Raw genomic sequence first — 19,218 nt, 5'->3', positions numbered from 1 at the left:
CCGTTACTTCTTGCATCTTATATCCTTCCCACTTCGGTCATTGTCAGTTATTTGGTTGTCCAGTCAACAAATCTCATCAGTTACCCGTAGCACTCCATTTAGTAGTTACTTCCTTATCACGTAATTTCATTCGACTATATTTTGTTACTCTTGTTTTACTGTTCTGGATATCTATCTTATAACCTCATTTCAATAGACTATGCATACCATTTAATTGACGTCCCGGTTCGATACTGTCTCTGACAGAGTTGCAACGATATCAGCCAATTGCCAAATTTCAATATCTTCTCCCTGAACTTTTTCAAATTTCTCTTTGGTTCTGATTATTCCTAACGTAGTGGACAGATTGAATAACATTGGTCGTATGCTGCAATTCTCAACTGCTGTTTCCCATTTCGAGTCTTCCACCTAACTCCGGTCTCTTTAAAACTACATCACGTTTCCACTTTATTTACCGAATTTATATTTCTGCGGATTTCTATTAGAATGAATTTTTCACTCTGCAGCGGAGTGTCAGTTGATATGAAACAACCTGACGATTAAAACTACGGTGCCAGACCGAGATTCGAAATAGGGACCTTTGCCTTTCACGGGAAAGTACTATACCGAGTGCACTACCCAACCACGACTCACGATGTTTGCTCACAGCTTTACTTTCGTCAGTACCTCGTCTCCTACTTTACAGACTTCACAGAAGTTCTTCTGCAAAACTTGCAAAACTAACACTTCTGGAAGAAGGGATATTGCGGAAACTTGGATTAGCCACGGGTCCCGACTTTGACTCTAGTTCCAACACACAGTTTTTAAGTACCATAAAGTTTCAGATTTCTGCTGGTTGCATACTTTTGGAGTTGCCCCTGTACAAGCTGTAGATAATATTCTGAACATTTCATCAACGTACCTATTAAATCTATGTATTATACTTTTCCACCGCGTCTACACTTTTGAGTTTCCAGTGTACAAAAATACTGTTATAGCAGTGAGTACTACATCTCACGATTTCCGAGCAATCTAAACAATTTTATTTTGACTTTGAAGTTATCAATGAGCTGTCATAGTCGTTGTACTATTGATTTGTTGTCCACAGCAACACGGTTAAGATTTCCGTCCAGCGCTCTTGTATTATGCCTAACTTTCTTGTGATATGCCTAAATCACATCACTTGTGTGCTGAATTAGGTCCCTCTAGCAAGAAGGAAGTCTTCCATCTTCGTCGCCTGTCGGACCAAATACTCCTCAGACTCACATGTCCCTGATTTTGTCGAGTTACTTACGTTTATCTTCCTCCAATCCTCCCTCGCCATAGAGTGAGGCGGTGTCAGTACACTGGAATATCAGCTTCCAGCTGCGACCGTGGTGCGCTACAGAGCTGCTGAGTCAGCGCTGTGGTCGGGCTAATGACGTCGCCCTTGAATCACTCGTTGCGTCACAAGCAGCGGCGCAGACGCGCGTACTGCGAGCGAGCCATTCGTTTGGCAGCCAAAGGCCAGCAGTATTCTGGGACTCGTCCGCTTGCGGCGCCGGCTTACTGGTAAGTCACGCAAACTTTCCCTTTGCGATGTTGCTGCCGCCTTTATTATCTCTTACATTTTGTGACCGTGCAATTTACGACGTTACTCATACCAATCATTAAGACGCAGTAAATCACTGAGTACGCATTCTGAAATACAATACAGGCAGATCCCGCTACTCGCGATTTTGTTATCCACGTTTTCGCTTATGTGTGAATTTAGTTTGCGGTCCAGTGCTGCCATCTGTTAACAGTACAAGGAAGTAATAATACAGTAGCGCATCTCAATGTACATCTTCTATCGTCTTTGTCGATTCGTGAATAGTCAGTTCAGGATAGTAGGGCTGTGTATTTGCACATGACAAGTTCTATTTTTAAAAAGTCGTTTAGGAAGAAATAAAATTGGGCCTGTCGACGAAACGAAGCATTTTAGAAGGTCGTATCCACTATAAACAAAGAGAACAGTTCGCATCGGTATTAGGAACGTGAGAGCTGTGGGACTTAGTGAATGCACTGTGAGAACAGTGCATGAAAATGCGAAATAATTTCAAAAACAGCTCACTGTTCAACTGGTTTAAGAGTGACTAGGGTGACAAAGTATCACTGGGAGGCGATGGAAAGAATGGACAAAAATGCAAAGCCACTGGACTGAGCACCACAGCCAACAGTACATGCTTCTCTCTGGAGCTGCTATTCAAGATTAAGCCAAGAGCTAGCATGCAGATTTAACGAACGAAGAGGACGATGAAGCTCATTTCTCGACCTATTCATAGTAGTTTGATAGCTTCAAGCATCATCTTGGGTTTCAAAATATAAAAATGGCATAAGAAGCAGCTATGAGACACGATATTGGAGTCGAGATATTTAAAGAGAGTATTCAAAAATTTGGATAGAAAAAGGCTGTACCGCAAAGAAGGTTTCCACTTTGTTGAGATCGGCTTGTTTTCGAAATGAATGCCTAGACACACATTCATTTCTGTTGAAGGAAAAACAGTTCTGAATTTAAGGCTCCTAAGGACCCATGCACCCTTCTTCTCGCAGGAAATTATGCAGCAGATTGCAGAATGCAATGCGGTTGCATTGTTCGCGAAATCCTGGGGGCACTAAAGCGTTGTGACAAAAGCAGGCCGGGAGTTCATTGGATATGGAATAATGACTATACTAATTATTTCGTTTCAGTGTTTAATTTTTAAGTGCATAAATTTTGCATTAAAATATATTTCATCAAAATTGTAATACTTATTTTTAGTAAAAATACTAAGAAACACTGCTCGTTTGAACTTCAAAAGTGAGTAAACGACAACTTAACCACCATTTTATATATAAAACGACTCTAGATTCACGCGAATTCGGTATGCGAGGTGATTTCGCGGAACGTAACTATTGGATATAACGATTCTTACCTGTGCAAGTGATCAGCTCCAGCCGACACACACCAGAGGATTTCGATAAATGATAGACCGCAGTGGGACGTATTTTTCTTTTGGATGATAATTTCATTTGCCCATTATTTTATTAGACAATTTATTTTGAACACAAAATCGTTCATGTTGTCTAACAGGTGTTTTGTATCCCTCCTGGAAGGCCGCGCGTGGGTCTGCTCCTGTAAACTGAAGGGTAGGCCGAATGTAGGAAGTGAGTAGAAGCGGGAAAAGTGAAATGCTTCGGTACTGCGTTTAGATCTAAATCACATTTACTATAGGAAGAATTAGGATTACATTAGGCTTTCGTAACTTTGGTCGAGATGAGCACGTAGGTGCGAAGCTGTACATCAGGTTACAAAGGCAAAATCTGTAGTGGCTCGCCCACTATGAAATAGAAACTATGTTGCTTAATCGTCTACTCGGGATCAAATGGGCAGAATCTGGAGCGGCGCTCGTAGAGCTGCGCAGCGGCAGCTAGATGGCGCTGTCGACGGTGTCGGTGTCGTAGTGCCAACCTATGAACTTTAACGTACGACGTGGTATCGTAGCTATCGATACCACAAGGTGTACAGTAAATCGAGTGCAGAGTTGGTCAGTGGAATACCTTCACAAATATTGTATGCTATACCTGTTAGGTGTGCTCCCTCAAATACGTTAACGAGTAATTCTGTACCGTGGCGGATTCATTGATGTGACGATTTTTTATGCTGTATTTACTCTACACATGGGAGAGCCAGCTATGTATTACATCAGTGGCACATCTGATAACCTTTCAAGTGACAATAAATTACTTATCAGTATGTACTCTTTGCCAGTAGTAATCAGAGAAATTACTCAGTTAGTTATGACATAGCACCGCTTGGGTATTTATTTTATCAATTTATTTCAGAAACGGAAACAAGAAATCAACTGTGTTTGTGGGAAACTATCGAAAGAAATCCCTTTGCATGTATCTGTGAAAATACAATGAAAAGGCAACCCTTAGCTGCTGACAGGCGTTGACATACGTCAACGGGGACAGATGAAAATATGTGCCCCGACCGTGACTCGAACCCGGGATCTCCTGCTTACATGGCAGACGCTCTATTTTTTTTTTAAATCTCATTTTGTTCGTTTTAGTTCGTTGTATCTGCTCTGGGTGGACGTCGAAAGACATCCGTTTCAGTTCGTTGTTGATCCATTAACTCAGTTTTTTTTTTTATTACAGAGGATACGTAACCCTCTGACTGGGCACGGTGGGCTACCGTGCCGGCAATTCATCTGAGCCACCGAGGACACAGAGGATAGTGCGACTGCAGGGAATTATCTCTGGCACGCCTCCCGCGACACCCACATGCTCAACGTATTGTCCCGCATTACATTCTTAGTGCCCCCGCCCATTATACTCATTTCTCGCGGCGCGTTGCCGATTCCCGTAAGAATTCGGGCAATTTTTTTGCATCCGCACTGAAGAAGAAGATGATCAAGTGACCGGTGAGCCTTAACTATATATATATATATATATATATATATATATATATATATATATATATATATATATATATATGTGTGTGTGTGTGTGTGTGTGTGTGTGTGTGTGAAAACACATTTTAAATTATGTCATGCAAATAAATTTGCGTAATGTACAAACACATAGGTGCAGTAACTAAATTAAGAAACAAAATTGATCTCAGAATGTTTCTTTACACTGGGTGCAGCTACTTCGCATGTCTACGACGCGATTTTGTAAACGCCTCTTCATAGCGCTATGCTACCCGACCACGATAATACTGCACTCAGCAACCACATGCGGTGACGTTATAGTAAACATTAATAGAGGCCATTGAGGAAAACTCATCGCACTGTAAACGATTTACAGATGTATGAAGTCCTTCAGCGTGTCCTTGTGAACCATCTCGTTAAAAACTCAAGATAAACCGACCGAAGCGCCCTTGAGCCCAGCTGCAGTATTATTGTGGTCGATTAATAGATAGCTGTAGTTTTCGTCTAGAGCCGTTTGTGTTCAGCAGTTGAAGGATGTCAAAAGCGCTGCCAGCTGTCAGGGTTTCCCTTAGTTGCATAGATCCTGAGAAATCAGTACCCAGAACAACCACCTCAGCCCATAATAACGTCGTCGATATGCCTGGGCATTGAGTCAAACAGAGCTTGGATCGCGTGTACAGGTAAAGCTGCCCTTGCAGCTTCAACACGATACCACAGTTCGTCAACAGTAATGACTGGCGTATTGTGACGAGCCAGTTGCTCGGCCACCATTGACCAGACGTTTTTAATTGGGAGAGATCTGGAGAATGTGCTGGCCAGGGCAGCAGTCTAACATTTTCTGTATCCAGAAAGGCCCGTACAGGACCTGCAACACGCGGTCGTGCATTATCCTGCTGAAATGTAGCGTTTCGCTGGGATCGAATGAAGGGTAGAGCCACGGGTCGTAACCCGTCTGAAATTTAACGTCCACTGTTCAAAGTGCCGTCAATGCGAACAAGATGTGACTGAGACGTGTAACCAATGGCACCCCATACCATCACGCTGGGTGATATGCTAGTATGGTTATGACGAATACACGCTTGCAATGTGCGTTCACCGCGACGTCGCCAAACACGGATGCGACCATCGTCATATTCTAAACAGAACCTGGATTCATCCGAAAAAATTACGTTTTGGCATTCGTGCACCCAGGTTCGTCCTCGAGTACACCACCGCAGGCGCTCCTCTTTGTGATACAGCGTCAAGGGTAACCACAGCTATGGTCTCCGAGCTGATAGTCCATGCTGCTGCAGACGTCGTCGAACTGTTCGTGCAGATGGTTGTTGTCTTGCAAACGTCCCCATCCGTTGACTCAGGGACCGAGACGTGGCTGCACGATCCGTTACAGCCATGCAGATAAGATGCCTGTCATCACGACTGCTAGTGATACGAGTCTGTTGGCATCCAACACGGCGTTCCGTATTACCCTCCTGAGCCCACCGATTCCATGTTCTGCTAACAGTCGTTGGATCTCGGCCAACGCGAGCAGCAGTGTCACGATACGATAAACCGCAGTCGCGATAGGCTACAATCCGACCTTTATCAAAGCCGGAAACGTGATGGTACGCATTTCTCCTCCTTACGTGAAGCATCACAACAACGTTTCACCAGGCAACGCCAGTCAACTGCTGGTTGTGTATGAGAAATCGGTTGGAAACTTTCCTCATGTCAGCATGTTGTAGGTGTCGCTCTCGGCGCCAAACTTTTGTGAATGCTCTGAAAAGCTAATCATTTGCATATCACAGCATCTTCCTCCTGTCAGTTAAATTTCGCGTCTGTAGCACGTCATCTTCGTGATGTATCAATTTTAATGGCCAGTAGTGTAGAATGGTGCGATTTTCTAGTTACATTCAGCTGCATATGTGGATACTGTCAGCGTAATATGTTTTTAATAGAGATAGAAGATAGGAAGTAATAAATTTCAATGTCATTCACAATCTGCCAGTTTTCCTCATACCTCAGAGTTTATTAAGTCCTATCCCCAAAAACTGCTATAGGTGCATGGTTCCTACAGCGATTGTTCATTAACAGTGACGGATATGTGTAGTAAGCTTAGCTGAAATCGTTCCATTGTTTTAGGAGGTGCTGTGGAACATACGTACACACACACACACACACACACACACACACACATATATATATATATATATATATATATATATATATATATATATATATATATATATATATGGATTTTGATAATATGTATGAATTTGTGAGCCACAATGAGTTATGGGGTGGTTAACATTCATACCAGTGAATGAAGAACAGAAAATCTGTGCTTAAATCTTTTGAAAAAATCTCCACGACATTAGTAATGTCAACTTTACCTAGCATACACATGCCCTCAGGAGACCGATATTTTCCAACGACCTGGGTCCACAACAAACTTTAGACCATTCATGGAAATCAAAAGTATAAGCCACTTTAGTGCCATAGTCAATTTCACAACTTTCTTGATATGCTCCTTCCGACGCAGGCATACAGCCTACCCTACCTATCTCCTGCAGCAGTATTAGACGACTGGTACACTTGACACCATTACCCAGACTACTATCAGTTATCTGAATGGCCAGCCGGAGTGGCCGTGCGGTTCTAGGCGTTACAGTCTGGAGCCGAGCGACTGCTACGGTCGCAGGTTCGAATCCTGCCTCGGACATGGATGTGTGTGATGTCCTTAGGTTAGTTAGGTTTAATTAGTTCTAAGTTCTAGGCGACTGATGACCTCAGAAGTTAAGTCGCATAGTGCTCAGAGCCATTTGAACCATTTATCTCAATGTTGTGTATGCGCTTCTGCAACCTCTTCCCAGAAGTTTATCAGTCGGCCAACTGGAACTTCATTTGCCACGAATTATGTCACTTCCATCAACCTATTGTTATACAGCCAAAATAAATATTCAAGTACGTTAGTATAATCCCTCTAAAGCCGGCCGCGGTGGTCTCGCGGTTCTAGGCGCGCAGTTCGGAACCGTGCGACTGCTACGGTCGCAGGTTCGAATCCTGCCTCGGGCATGGATGTGTGTGATGTCCTTAGGTTAGTTACGTTTAAGTAGTTCTAAGTTCTAGGGGACTGATAACCACAGCAGTTGAGTCCCATAGTGCTCAGAGCCATTTGAATCCCTCTAAGTATAACGATCAACCAACGATAAGTAAATTAAAAAAAAGCCTATTAAAAGTGTTTGCTAAAATACTGCGTCATGTGACATGTTTTTAGTAATCATTCCACAAGTGCACTGTCAGCGAAAATAGTTTGTACTGCCTCAGCGGCAAATATTTACAAGATAAAGTGTGGAACAATATTATCTGCAATGTCTATTCTTCATTAGAAGAAGCCTTTAGCACTACATTGTCGGTGAAATTCTATGTAACTAAGAACTGAATCCACTTTAAACTGCTTGCTTACCTACATTCCTACAAACGACTCCCGTATTAATTTTATATTTTTATAATGTAGTAAATATTACTGTGAAATAAACTTATCCCCTCCTGTATCAAATGATATCAGAAGATAAATCCACAGGTTACAAATGCTAGAACAGAAAACCAGCAATAAATACCAGTAACTCAAAGAACATCGTTAAATATGCATGTCATTAAAAACGTGATCGCTGATGTTACAAGACAGGCATTGTGCATCATGGAGAGGTTTACTCTTGAAATTTCTAGCCAGGACATCCCCGGGGAGGGCCGGAAAAGATAACACTCCTTCCCAAGTACATCTCCGGCAATAAACACGACGAAACAATTTCGGAAATTAAAGCTTTGCGAAGGTCATTCTTCTCATTTGCCATTTGCTAGTGCTAAAGTGTAGGGTGGATCTGTAAGTGGTATCAGGAGTACCCTAAGTGATGCACCATTAGGTGGCTTGCGGAGCATGATATAGATGCAGAAGTATCGCAAGCTTCCCGACTTAGGAACATAAAAATGGTATTGTAAATTATTAGAGAAACTATTGTGAATGTATGAATACCAACACAATGGATTCAGAATGAGATTTTCACTCTGCAGCGGAGTGTGCGCTGATATGAAACTTCCTGGCAGATTAAAACTGTGTGCCCGACCGAGACTCGAACTCGGGACCTTTGCCTTTCGCGGGCAAGTACTCTACCAACTGAGCTACCGAAGCACGACTCACGTCCGGTACTCACAGCTTTACTTCTGCCAGTACCTCGTCTCCTACCTTCCAAACTTTACAGAAGCTCTCCTGCGAAACATGCAGAACTAGCACTCCTGAAAGAAAGGATATTGCGGAGACATGGCTTAGCCACAGCCTGGGGGATGTTTCCAGAATGAGATTTTCACTCTGCAGCGGAGTGTGCGCTGATATGAAACTTCCTGGCAGATTAAAACTGTGTGCCCGACCGAGACTCGAACTCGGGACCTTTGCCTTTCGCGGGCAAGTACTCTACCAACTGAGCTACCGAAGCACGACTCACGTCCGGTACTCACAGCTTTACTTCTGCCAGTACCTCGTCTCCTACCTTCCAAACTTTACAGAAGCTCTCCTGCGAAACATGCAGAACTAGCACTCCTGAAAGAAAGGATATTGCGGAGACATGGCTTAGCCACAGCCTGGGGGATGTTTCCAGAATGAGATTTTCACTCTGCAGCGGAGTGTGCGCTGATATGAAACTTCCTGGCAGATTAAAACTGTGTGCCCGACCGAGACTCGAACTCGGGACCTTTGCCTTTCGCGGGCAAGTACTCTACCAACTGAGCTACCGAAGCACGACTCACGTCCGGTACTCACAGCTTTACTTCTGCCAGTACCTCGTCTCCTACCTTCCAAACTTTACAGAAGCTCTCCTGCGAAACATGCAGAACTAGCACTCCTGAAAGAAAGGATATTGCGGAGACATGGCTTAGCCACAGCCTGGGGGATGTTTCCAGAATGAGATTTTCACTCTGCAGCGGAGTGTGCGCTGATATGAAACTTCCTGGCAGATTAAAACTGTGTGCCCGACCGAGACTCGAACTCGGGACCTTTGCCTTTCGCGGGCAAGTACTCTACCAACTGAGCTACCGAAGCACGACTCACGTCCGGTACTCACAGCTTTACTTCTGCCAGTACCTCGTCTCCTACCTTCCAAACTTTACAGAAGCTCTCCTGCGAAACATGCAGAACTAGCACTCCTGAAAGAAAGGATATTGCGGAGACATGGCTTAGCCACAGCCTGGGGGATGTTTCCAGAATGAGATTTTCACTCTGCAGCGGAGTGTGCGCTGATATGAAACTTCCTGGCAGATTAAAACTGTGTGCCCGACCGAGACTCGAACTCGGGACCTTTGCCTTTCGCGGGCAAGTACTCTACCAACTGAGCTACCGAAGCACGACTCACGTCCGGTACTCACAGCTTTACTTCTGCCAGTACCTCGTCTCCTACCTTCCAAACTTTACAGAAGCTCTCCTGCGAAACATGCAGAACTAGCACTCCTGAAAGAAAGGATATTGCGGAGACATGGCTTAGCCACAGCCTGGGGGATGTTTCCAGAATGAGATTTTCACTCTGCAGCGGAGTGTGCGCTGATATGAAACTTCCTGGCAGATTAAAACTGTGTGCCCGACCGAGACTCGAACTCGGGACCTTTGCCTTTCGCGGGCAAGTACTCTACCAACTGAGCTACCGAAGCACGACTCACGTCCGGTACTCACAGCTTTACTTCTGCCAGTACCTCGTCTCCTACCTTCCAAACTTTACAGAAGCTCTCCTGCGAAACATGCAGAACTAGCACTCCTGAAAGAAAGGATATTGCGGAGACATGGCTTAGCCACAGCCTGGGGGATGTTTCCAGAATGAGATTTTCACTCTGCAGCGGTGTGTGCGCTGATATGAAACTTCCTGGCAGATTAAAACTGTGTGCCCGACCGAGACTCGAACTCGGGACCTTTGCCTTTCGCGGGCAAGTACTCTACCAACTGAGCTACCGAAGCACGACTCACGTCCGGTACTCACAGCTTTACTTCTGCCAGTACCTCGTCTCCTACCTTCCAAACTTTACAGAAGCTCTCCTGCGAAACATGCAGAACTAGCACTCCTGAAAGAAAGGATATTGCGGAGACATGGCTTAGCCACAGCCTGGGGGATGTTTCCAGAATGAGATTTTCACTCTGCAGCGGAGTGTGCGCTGATATGAAACTTCCTGGCAGATTAAAACTGTGTGCCCGACCGAGACTCGAACTCGGGACCTTTGCCTTTCGCGGGCAAGTACTCTACCAACTGAGCTGCCGAAGCACGACTCACGTCCGGTACTCACAGCTTTACTTCTGCCAGTACCTCGTCTCCTACCTTCCAAACTTTACAGAAGCTCTCCTGCGAAACATGCAGAACTAGCACTCCTGAAAGAAAGGATATTGCGGAGACATGGCTTAGCCACAGCCTGGGGGATGTTTCCAGAATGAGATTTTCACTCTGCAGCAGAGTGTGCGCTGATATGAAACTTCCTGGCAGATTAAAACTGTGTGCCCGACCGAGACTCGAACTCGGGACCATTGCCTTTCGCGGGCAAGTACTCTACCAACTGAGCTACCGAAGCACGACCCAGGTCCGGTACTCACAGCTTTACTTCTGCCAGTACCTCGTCTCCTACCTTCCAAACTACCTTGGAAGGTAGGAGACGAGGTACTGGCAGAAGTAAAGCTGTGAGTACCGGACGTGAGTCGTGCTTCGGTAGCTCAGTTGGTAGAGTACTTGCCCGCGAAAGGCAAAGGTCCCGAGTTCGAGTTTCGGTCGGGCACACAGTTTTAATCTGCCAGGAAGTTTCAACACAATGGATTGTTTGTAGCAAGTAAATTAATAAACAGCATGTAAGACCAGTTTGATATAAACTTACCAGTGTAAATTAAAGGGTTAACTACATGGAGAGAATATTGTAGGTAATAGCAGATTTTACTACCAAACCACAATGACAGCCTACGAGAACATCTCTATTTTTGAGAAAAACGGGTTGAGACCAACACAAATAGCTGAAACTGTTTTGAAATGATAGTACGATAGTAACTTCTGTTCATGCTGTAATGTAATTCTGTTGAGTTCGCCATACCTTTCACCAATTCAAGATCATTTGCGATCACTAGATGTACTCGTATTTCGAAACTGAATGCTTCAAATGAAAACTACTTTGTAAACTATAACTTAATATTCTACGCAATAATGTTGGTTCTGATGTAACTTATCAGACACCTTCGGCCCCTATATAAAATGTCTTTAAATCATCGGTCTGTTTCCATATAGATCTGTTTTCTTGTATTTACCTTATCAGTTATCTTCGAATTGTTCCAATTTCCGTTATATTGGAAGTCAGAACATCGATGAACTAACCCTGTAAGTACGTTATGAGAGCACACTCCAACTTGGTTTCGAGACTTTTTTTAGGAAAGCCTTTTGAGGCGATAGAGCTGTAGTAATCAAAGTATGCCACAATAACTCGGTTGCGATAATTAGTTTTGCCTAGAAGGCGGTTCTTTGATTACTGTTAATTAATTGATAGATCGATAAAGACACTTCGATAGCTCTCATAATGCTTAGCCCAGACTAATCCCATCTACAGTTTAGCAATCCTCAGATCGAGCGTACTAGTTTGAAACACATCACAAATACATTCCATTTGATTTTCATTTTGTTATTTTTCTATAAATTTTTTGTACACTCTAAGGCTTTCCATCCCTTTGCAACCTTGTTTATATTAAAATTATGATTTGCATGAAACAGAACCGGCAGTTTGCGAGGAACATAAAATATTTTCATTCACTAAATCATGTAAAAAATTGGTCTTAGCCGCAATTGGAAAGTGTAGATATGAATTTGACTGATGAAACACTAAGATGGGGCTTGCTTGACGCCATGAGAATGACGTCACAGCTTACCATTATAAAAGATACAGCCTCATTTGTAGGCAGCAGTTGTGTGGACGGTTTTGGAGCGTCTCGAGTTCAAATGGTTCAAATGGCTCTGAGCACTATGGGAATTAACATCTGAGGTCATCAGTCTGCTAGAACTTAGAACTACGTAAGCCTAACTAACTTAAGGACATCACACACATCCATGCTCGAGGCAGGATACTAACCTGCGACTGTAGCAGTCGCGCGGTTCCGGACTGAAGCGCCTAGAACCGCTCGACAACCCGGGCCGGCGCGTGTCGAGTAATATGGGCTAGATTCTTCTACTGTAAGGAATAATGTATGGGTAACTGTGACTATCAGGGAAACATCAACAACCTTACCTCGTATATGCAGCAGAAAAAAGCACATGTGCAAGACTCAGCCTCGGCAATTGATCACGCTTGAAGATATTCTGTTTGCGCGTAGTTATGTTCTTCTGATTCTACAGCTTCAGAACGTTCTCTCGCACCGATTGTCCCAATCCCCCCTCCCAGTGGAGCCGCGTAATGCCCGTACACGAAGTATCATGCACTGGAATGTCTAAGAGGTTCGTGTTCATTGCCTCAACGGAACAATAAGCGATAATGCTCTGCTCATTGCATCGAAGTGTGCGTTTCCATCCTGGATTTTGAACAGTTTTATGCAGGATTTACTCTTGTTGAGCGTTATTTTCTTTGCTTTAAAAATCTGTCACTGTTGAATCACACCTGCTGGCCAGAACGATATGACCATCTACCTATCAGATGGTACGTCCACTTTTGGCACGGATGACAGCGGCGACGCGTCGTGGCATGGAAGCGGTGATGCCTTGATAGGTCGCTGGAGGGAACTGACAAATCTGTACACACAACTCAGCTAATTACCGTAAATTCCGGGTAGGGGAGCGATGAACTCTGACGCCACGCTCAATCGCATCCTAGACGTGTTCGATCGAGTTCAGATTTGGCGAGTTGGGGCTTGTTATCTCGTTGAAAAATCCCATTGCCTGCGGGAAACATGATCGTCATGATCTGAAACCACTGTACGATACTCCTTGGTCGTCATGGAATGTCGAACCAGTTCCATTGGACCCGTGGTCGCCCACGTGAATGTTTCCAAGAGCATAATGTAGCCGTCGACAGCCTGTCTCCGACTCGTAGTGCGGGTGTCTAGGAGCTGTTCCCCTGGAAGGTGAAGACGGATTCCCGCCCTTCCATCAGTATCATGAAGCAGGTATCGGGAGTCATCAGACGGTGCAGCGCTCTGCCACTGCGCCAACGTCAGACGCGATGGTCACATGTCCATTTCAATCGCAGTTACCAAAACTTCAAATGTGTGTGAAATCTTATGGGATTTAACTGCTAAGGTCATCAGTCCCTAAGCTTACACACTACTTAACCTAAATTAACCTAAGGACAAACACACACACCCATGCCAACGGGAGGACTCGAACCTCCGCCGGGACCAGCCGCAAAGTCCATGACTGAAGCGCATGAGACCGCTCGGCTAATCCCGCGAGGCAATCGTAGTTACCGATGTCATGGTGTTAACATTGGCACATGCGTCGGTCTGCGGCTGTGGAGGCCTCGTTAGGAATTCAGATACACCTGTACTCTGGCCATCATTAAAGTGTAATGTTACTTCTGCCACAGTTGGCCGCCTGTCCTGCTTTACCAGTCTGCACAGCCTAACACGTCCGACAATTACAATGAGGGGTAGCCGCCTAACCCCATGACGTCTGGACGTGGTTTCGCCTTGATTGTGTTGAAGACACTACTACAGCACTCCTCGACAACCCGAAAAGTCGAACATTTTCCGAAATAATCGTCCCGAGTCTCCGGGCCGTCACCATCTGCCCTCGTTCAAACTTAGAATTCAACACAAGGACAACACGCTCACTGATACTCAATGCACCGTGCGAGTGTATGAATAGCAGTCGTTCTTCGCACTCGTCCCTACTATCGCCTGGACCGGTTTATATAGATAGCGGATCGGTGGTCGTAATGTCTTGGTTGATAAACGTATAATATTCCACCCGAACAGTGCATGTACGCTGACAGAATTACGGAAGATCTAACGCAGTCTGGAAACACACAGGACAGAATATTCGACAGGACCACATACAGAGGCTATATTGAGAAATGGGTGGTATAGAAAGGGAACACGCGAAAGAAGAAAGTCTCCGAAAAACATAGACATCAGAAAAGCCAGTGCATGAAAATTTTGTTTTATATGTTCTTGACATGGTCAGTCTGCCGGCGATCTGCAGCGTATGGTAACAGAAGAAAACTGCAGATGAAGAGTTTGCTTATAATAATTGTATTGAAAGATAGAGCTGTGCTGTCATCATCGGATCTTATCTTAGCATAAGATTAGGGTTATGGCACAAACATTCTCCTGGGATTTCTGAAGCTGATATCTTTCTAGTGGCATACTTCGTCATTAAAATATGAGGCCATGTTGGTCATGTATCATTGTAAAGATAGCGCAAGTTCACTTTGTTGTTGCACTATACCATAAAAAACAAGATGCACTCAGTGATTATGTACGTTATTTATGAAGTAAAAAACAGATTCAATCAAAAACTGAAACCGTGGATCTGAAACCCTGGATATTCAACAACCAAAAGGTAAGTGCATCTGTAGAAACTGTTGTTGTGAAAATATGCTGGTAGGAGCTTGCTTTTCGTGAACAATGGAACATACTTACAACTCAATATGTTTTACTCAATTTCTTCATTCCATGCATTACACAGGGTGTCCGAGGAGGAACGGTCAATATTCAGGGATGTGACCGAAACGATCATTGGAAGCAACATGTCAAGTAAACAGGGACTCTAAGATTAATTAAGAGTCATGAGCACTCCTTCATCTTCGATACTCTGAAACAAACCTCTTCTAGTGCAGCTCTTTGTTTCCATACTTTGAGAGATAGTGATATACAAAACAAGAAGAAAATGTGTGGACTTGTTCATCGCTGCTACAGTGAAACACATCTATTTTATTAAACAATTATTCATAGTTCTTAAGGTATTCGTGTTAGATTCCATGCTTTCAAGACTTTTTTTTCTTTTTTTGGTTCATACTTCCTCCTCCCAAAATATGGAAATCAATGATCTTGCAGTAGAAGAGATTTACTGCATAGTATCAAGGCTGAAGAAATGCTCATAGCTCTTGATATATGCACATTTGAGCCCATGGTTACAAGACTTCTAATGATCTGCCTCGTCACATACCTGAATACTGAACATTCGTCCTAGGACACCCCGTGTGTGGTCGGCTATATAACACGATAAGTATGTGGTTACCTTCCATCGCTTCCCACTGGCAGGAAGAACAAATTCATCATGATTTCTGTGTAGAGTAAATTTCGCAAATTTCCACGTTCTAGTCGCCCGGGCACCTTCTGTTTTATTTCATAAGAAGTACGTCGCTGTCAGTTGTAATGGGAGGATGCTGAGGGACTATAGTGTAATTAATCAGCCAGGTATTACAATGATCCTGTTCAGTCCTAGCTGCTTGTCGTACTGGTGATCTCATATGGGGGCACTACTTTTGTGTAACTACAGACATGTTATGAGAGTATGGCCGTTCTTCTAGGATCGTATGGCTAAAGGAGGTGCATCGTTGATCAGTACCTGACAGTTTTTAAGGATTGAGATATATTACTTTCAAAGGTTAGGGAATGGGTACCGAGCTTAAAATGCTTCTGTAATGATGATCATTGACGCGAAAGGTGTCGCAATACTAAGACTGAGAGGAGTGTGATACTTACACACGTTTATGTAAGGTATTTCAAGAAGTAAAATTAAAGCAATAACAACCCTCGGTCTCAAAAACGAAGTCTTTTGACGTAGGTTTCGGCAACTACTAAGAGTGCCTCCATCAGAAGTAAAACACTCCAAGCCACGCGGGGTAGCCCCTAGCCTAAGTTAGTTTAAGTTAGATTAAGTAGTGTGTAAGCCTATGGACCGATGACTTCAAGAGTTTGGTCCCATAGGAACGTACCACAAATTTCCAAATTTTCTAAAACATTCAAACTGACATGTCACGTGTAAAACAAATATGAAGCGATAAAGCTTTAGTCACAAAATTTTAAAATAGAAGGCAAGCCACTATGGGTTGCTTAACATGTCGAGCTGGAGTAGCAACAGACTGAGACGTCCGCGTTAGCAGTTGCGGAGAGGTGAGCATTACACCAAAAGTGCCATCCAGTAGCCGCAAATACAAACAGGCACTAAAAAGAAAATTATAATCTGACCTAACGTGTCGTGAGACACTTACATTAGTACAATATTAAAATCAGACTATAGTAATCCTTAGATCAACGACCAGCCGATGTAGAAGGACTTGCCCCATATAACAAAGTGTGGCTGTGAACATTTCACATATAACGCCTGTTTGATCTGACTCCTTTCCTGGAAAAGTATGCTGATTCGGAATTATATTCCAGTGACAGCGGTTGGAAGCAAAAAAACTGTACTGAACCAGTTTTATCTGACAAAATCAGGAGGTTCTTCGCAGAATCGGCGAAGATACGAAATACGGAAAACATTGACAAGAAGAGGAGAAGGGTCGATATAACACTTGTTAAGACGTCAGGAAATTACTCGCACACTATTAGAGGGAGTTTTAGATGATGTAAACTGCATAGGAAGACAGATCGGTATACGTCCAACAAATAATTGAGGACTTAGGTTGCAAGTACTACTCCCCTGTGGGGTAATTCGAAGAGGACGCAATATGTCATATATCTGATAACTAAAAAAGGGGTGATAAGAACTCTGTGGCTCTGCATGCTGCTGCTGCCTGCCCCACAGAAGTCCATAAATTAAGTAGTACACCATGCTATCTAAATAGCTAACAGCCCGAAGCTCAACCGTAGTCACTTATCTATGAATATATTGCGCCAGTACAGCAGTGCCTCCGTGGTATCTCTCTTCCCACGCCCGGGTTCCCGGGTTCGATTCCCGGCGGGGTCAGGGATTTTCTCTGCCTCGTGATGACTGGGTGTTGTGTGATGTCCTTAGGTTAGTTAGGTTTAAGTAGTTCTAAGTTCTAGGGGACTGATCACCATAGATGTTAAGTCCCATAGTGCTCGGAGCCATTTGAACCATTTGAACCTTCGTGGTAGAAATTAACCGAGCATTAATTCGTTCAAGATGACAGAATGTGAAACATGATATTTCTTCTTGTTGTCACTATTTTCGTTATGTTCGTGAAGAACCTCCTTATTCCTTATTTTGTCAATAAATCTAATTTTCATCATCCTTTTCTTGCACCACATCTCAAATTCTTAGAATTTCTTCTTTTCTGGTTTTCCCACAGTCCATGAATCACTGCAACACACCAGCAACAATCTTAAAGATAATGGAATTCACTGAGCCTCAATTCGTTCAAGATGTAAGGAGGTGAGAGATGATAGAAGAAGAGATACAAGAAACTATTTTTAAAGCCAGTAATTAAAATTTCAACAAAACGCAGATTTCTATGTTCCTCGGTGATCGATTGAAGCCGTATGCAATAACTCATGCTCTATGCCTATTTGAAAAAAGAGTATGGTAAATTTTCACGAGCAAACAATATGAGGAACTTGAAATGTTCTTCGTAAACTTGCCGCGTCAAATTCGAATATAATACCAAGCTATTGTTGCATCAATGACAGCTAAAGATTTTATCCGAATCTGATGTGGTAAATTAAGGGAGAACTTTGTATCCAAAGACTGCGTCGTAAAAGACTTCGTAGCTATATGAGAAAGAATGGGTGTCTTATCTGTTCGAATATTCAGACACATTTCGATCATATCATGAATAACCGATTTTTGAGGGACATCATATTCGCTGTTGACTATACGGATTATTTACTTCACAACTGCCATTTCGGCCTCTTGGGAATTTTCATGCGGTGCTGCAAATGGTTTTGCTTCAGCAGATTTTTCAGTACCACATGAAAATGCCACAAAGATCGAAACTGCAGTCGTGAAATAAATAATTTATTCACTCATCCCTAATAGCCTAAAAAAAGTTCTATATGACTGAGATACCCGACCATAAGATGTTAACCACTTTCTTTTGCATTACTTGCAACGTGACGGATGTGAAGTCCCTCACTTCTTCACATCAGAAATGAGTTCAAATGACAGTAGTTGCTGGCAGGTAGTGACATAGCACAAAACTGTGCAGACGTAAGTCTGTCTCATCTGCCAGACCTGTTCTCGACACAATATTATGGATTACGTAAGGAATTCCGTTCTGTAGCAGAGCTTATAAAATACAAGAACCTAAATTGAGCAATTATTATGGATGAAACGGAACAGTGTAACAGATGAACGCTGACATGAGGGAAATGGAATGGTCGATCCTGATCTGTTACGTATCGGACATTGACTATCACTGAAGGAAACACTGCCTAGTGCATCGAAAACATCTCATAATGTTGTTTGATTCCTTAGCGTCATGTGTTCATTCACGCGATATTGAGGCCTTGCCTTCCTAGGCTTCAATCTGTCTTTCATCTGTTTCGTGGCCTTTATTCTGTACTTTCATGAAGTCGACATGATAGTTTCCGGTTTTGGCTACGTAAAAGAGGCAGGACGTGGGTTCCACCCCTGCATTCACCAAGTCGGACGTGGAAATTCGCCTTAAATCCACATTCATGCTGACCGACGCACCGGGTTCGGTTCTTAATCATCCAAGCAGATTCGATTCGGGGCGGGCGTACCACCCCGAATCCCGGAAACGACGTGCTTGGGACGTTCCTTACCCCTCTCCTCTTGATTAGATTTGGCGAGATGTGGTGGGAAACTCCTCCCTCCCCCTCAAGTGAGGTTTACCCTTCATTTTTCACATAAACATTCTCATCTTATACATTCATGATTTTATTTCATACCACTAAAAATAGCTAAAA

General features: G+C 43.5%; 1 protein-coding gene across 1 annotated transcript in view; it reads left to right on the top strand.

The window, feature by feature from the left end:
- The first annotated feature begins 1,425 nt into the window (after nt 1–1,425).
- Nucleotides 1,426–19,218, top strand: part of LOC124605823 (UDP-glucosyltransferase 2-like) — a 96,550-nt gene continuing 78,757 nt past the window's right edge. Inside the window, exon 1 of the mRNA XM_047137741.1 lies at nt 1,426–1,530. The gene's annotated coding sequence lies outside the window, so the exon portion shown is untranslated. The remainder of the gene's footprint in view (nt 1,531–19,218) is intronic.

This window comes from Schistocerca americana, chromosome 3 (assembly GCF_021461395.2).
Source record: "Schistocerca americana isolate TAMUIC-IGC-003095 chromosome 3, iqSchAmer2.1, whole genome shotgun sequence".
Taxonomy (NCBI): domain Eukaryota; kingdom Metazoa; phylum Arthropoda; class Insecta; order Orthoptera; family Acrididae; genus Schistocerca; species Schistocerca americana.
Note: the sequence above shows the minus strand (reverse complement) of the source record. Positions and strands in the feature narration are given on the sequence as shown.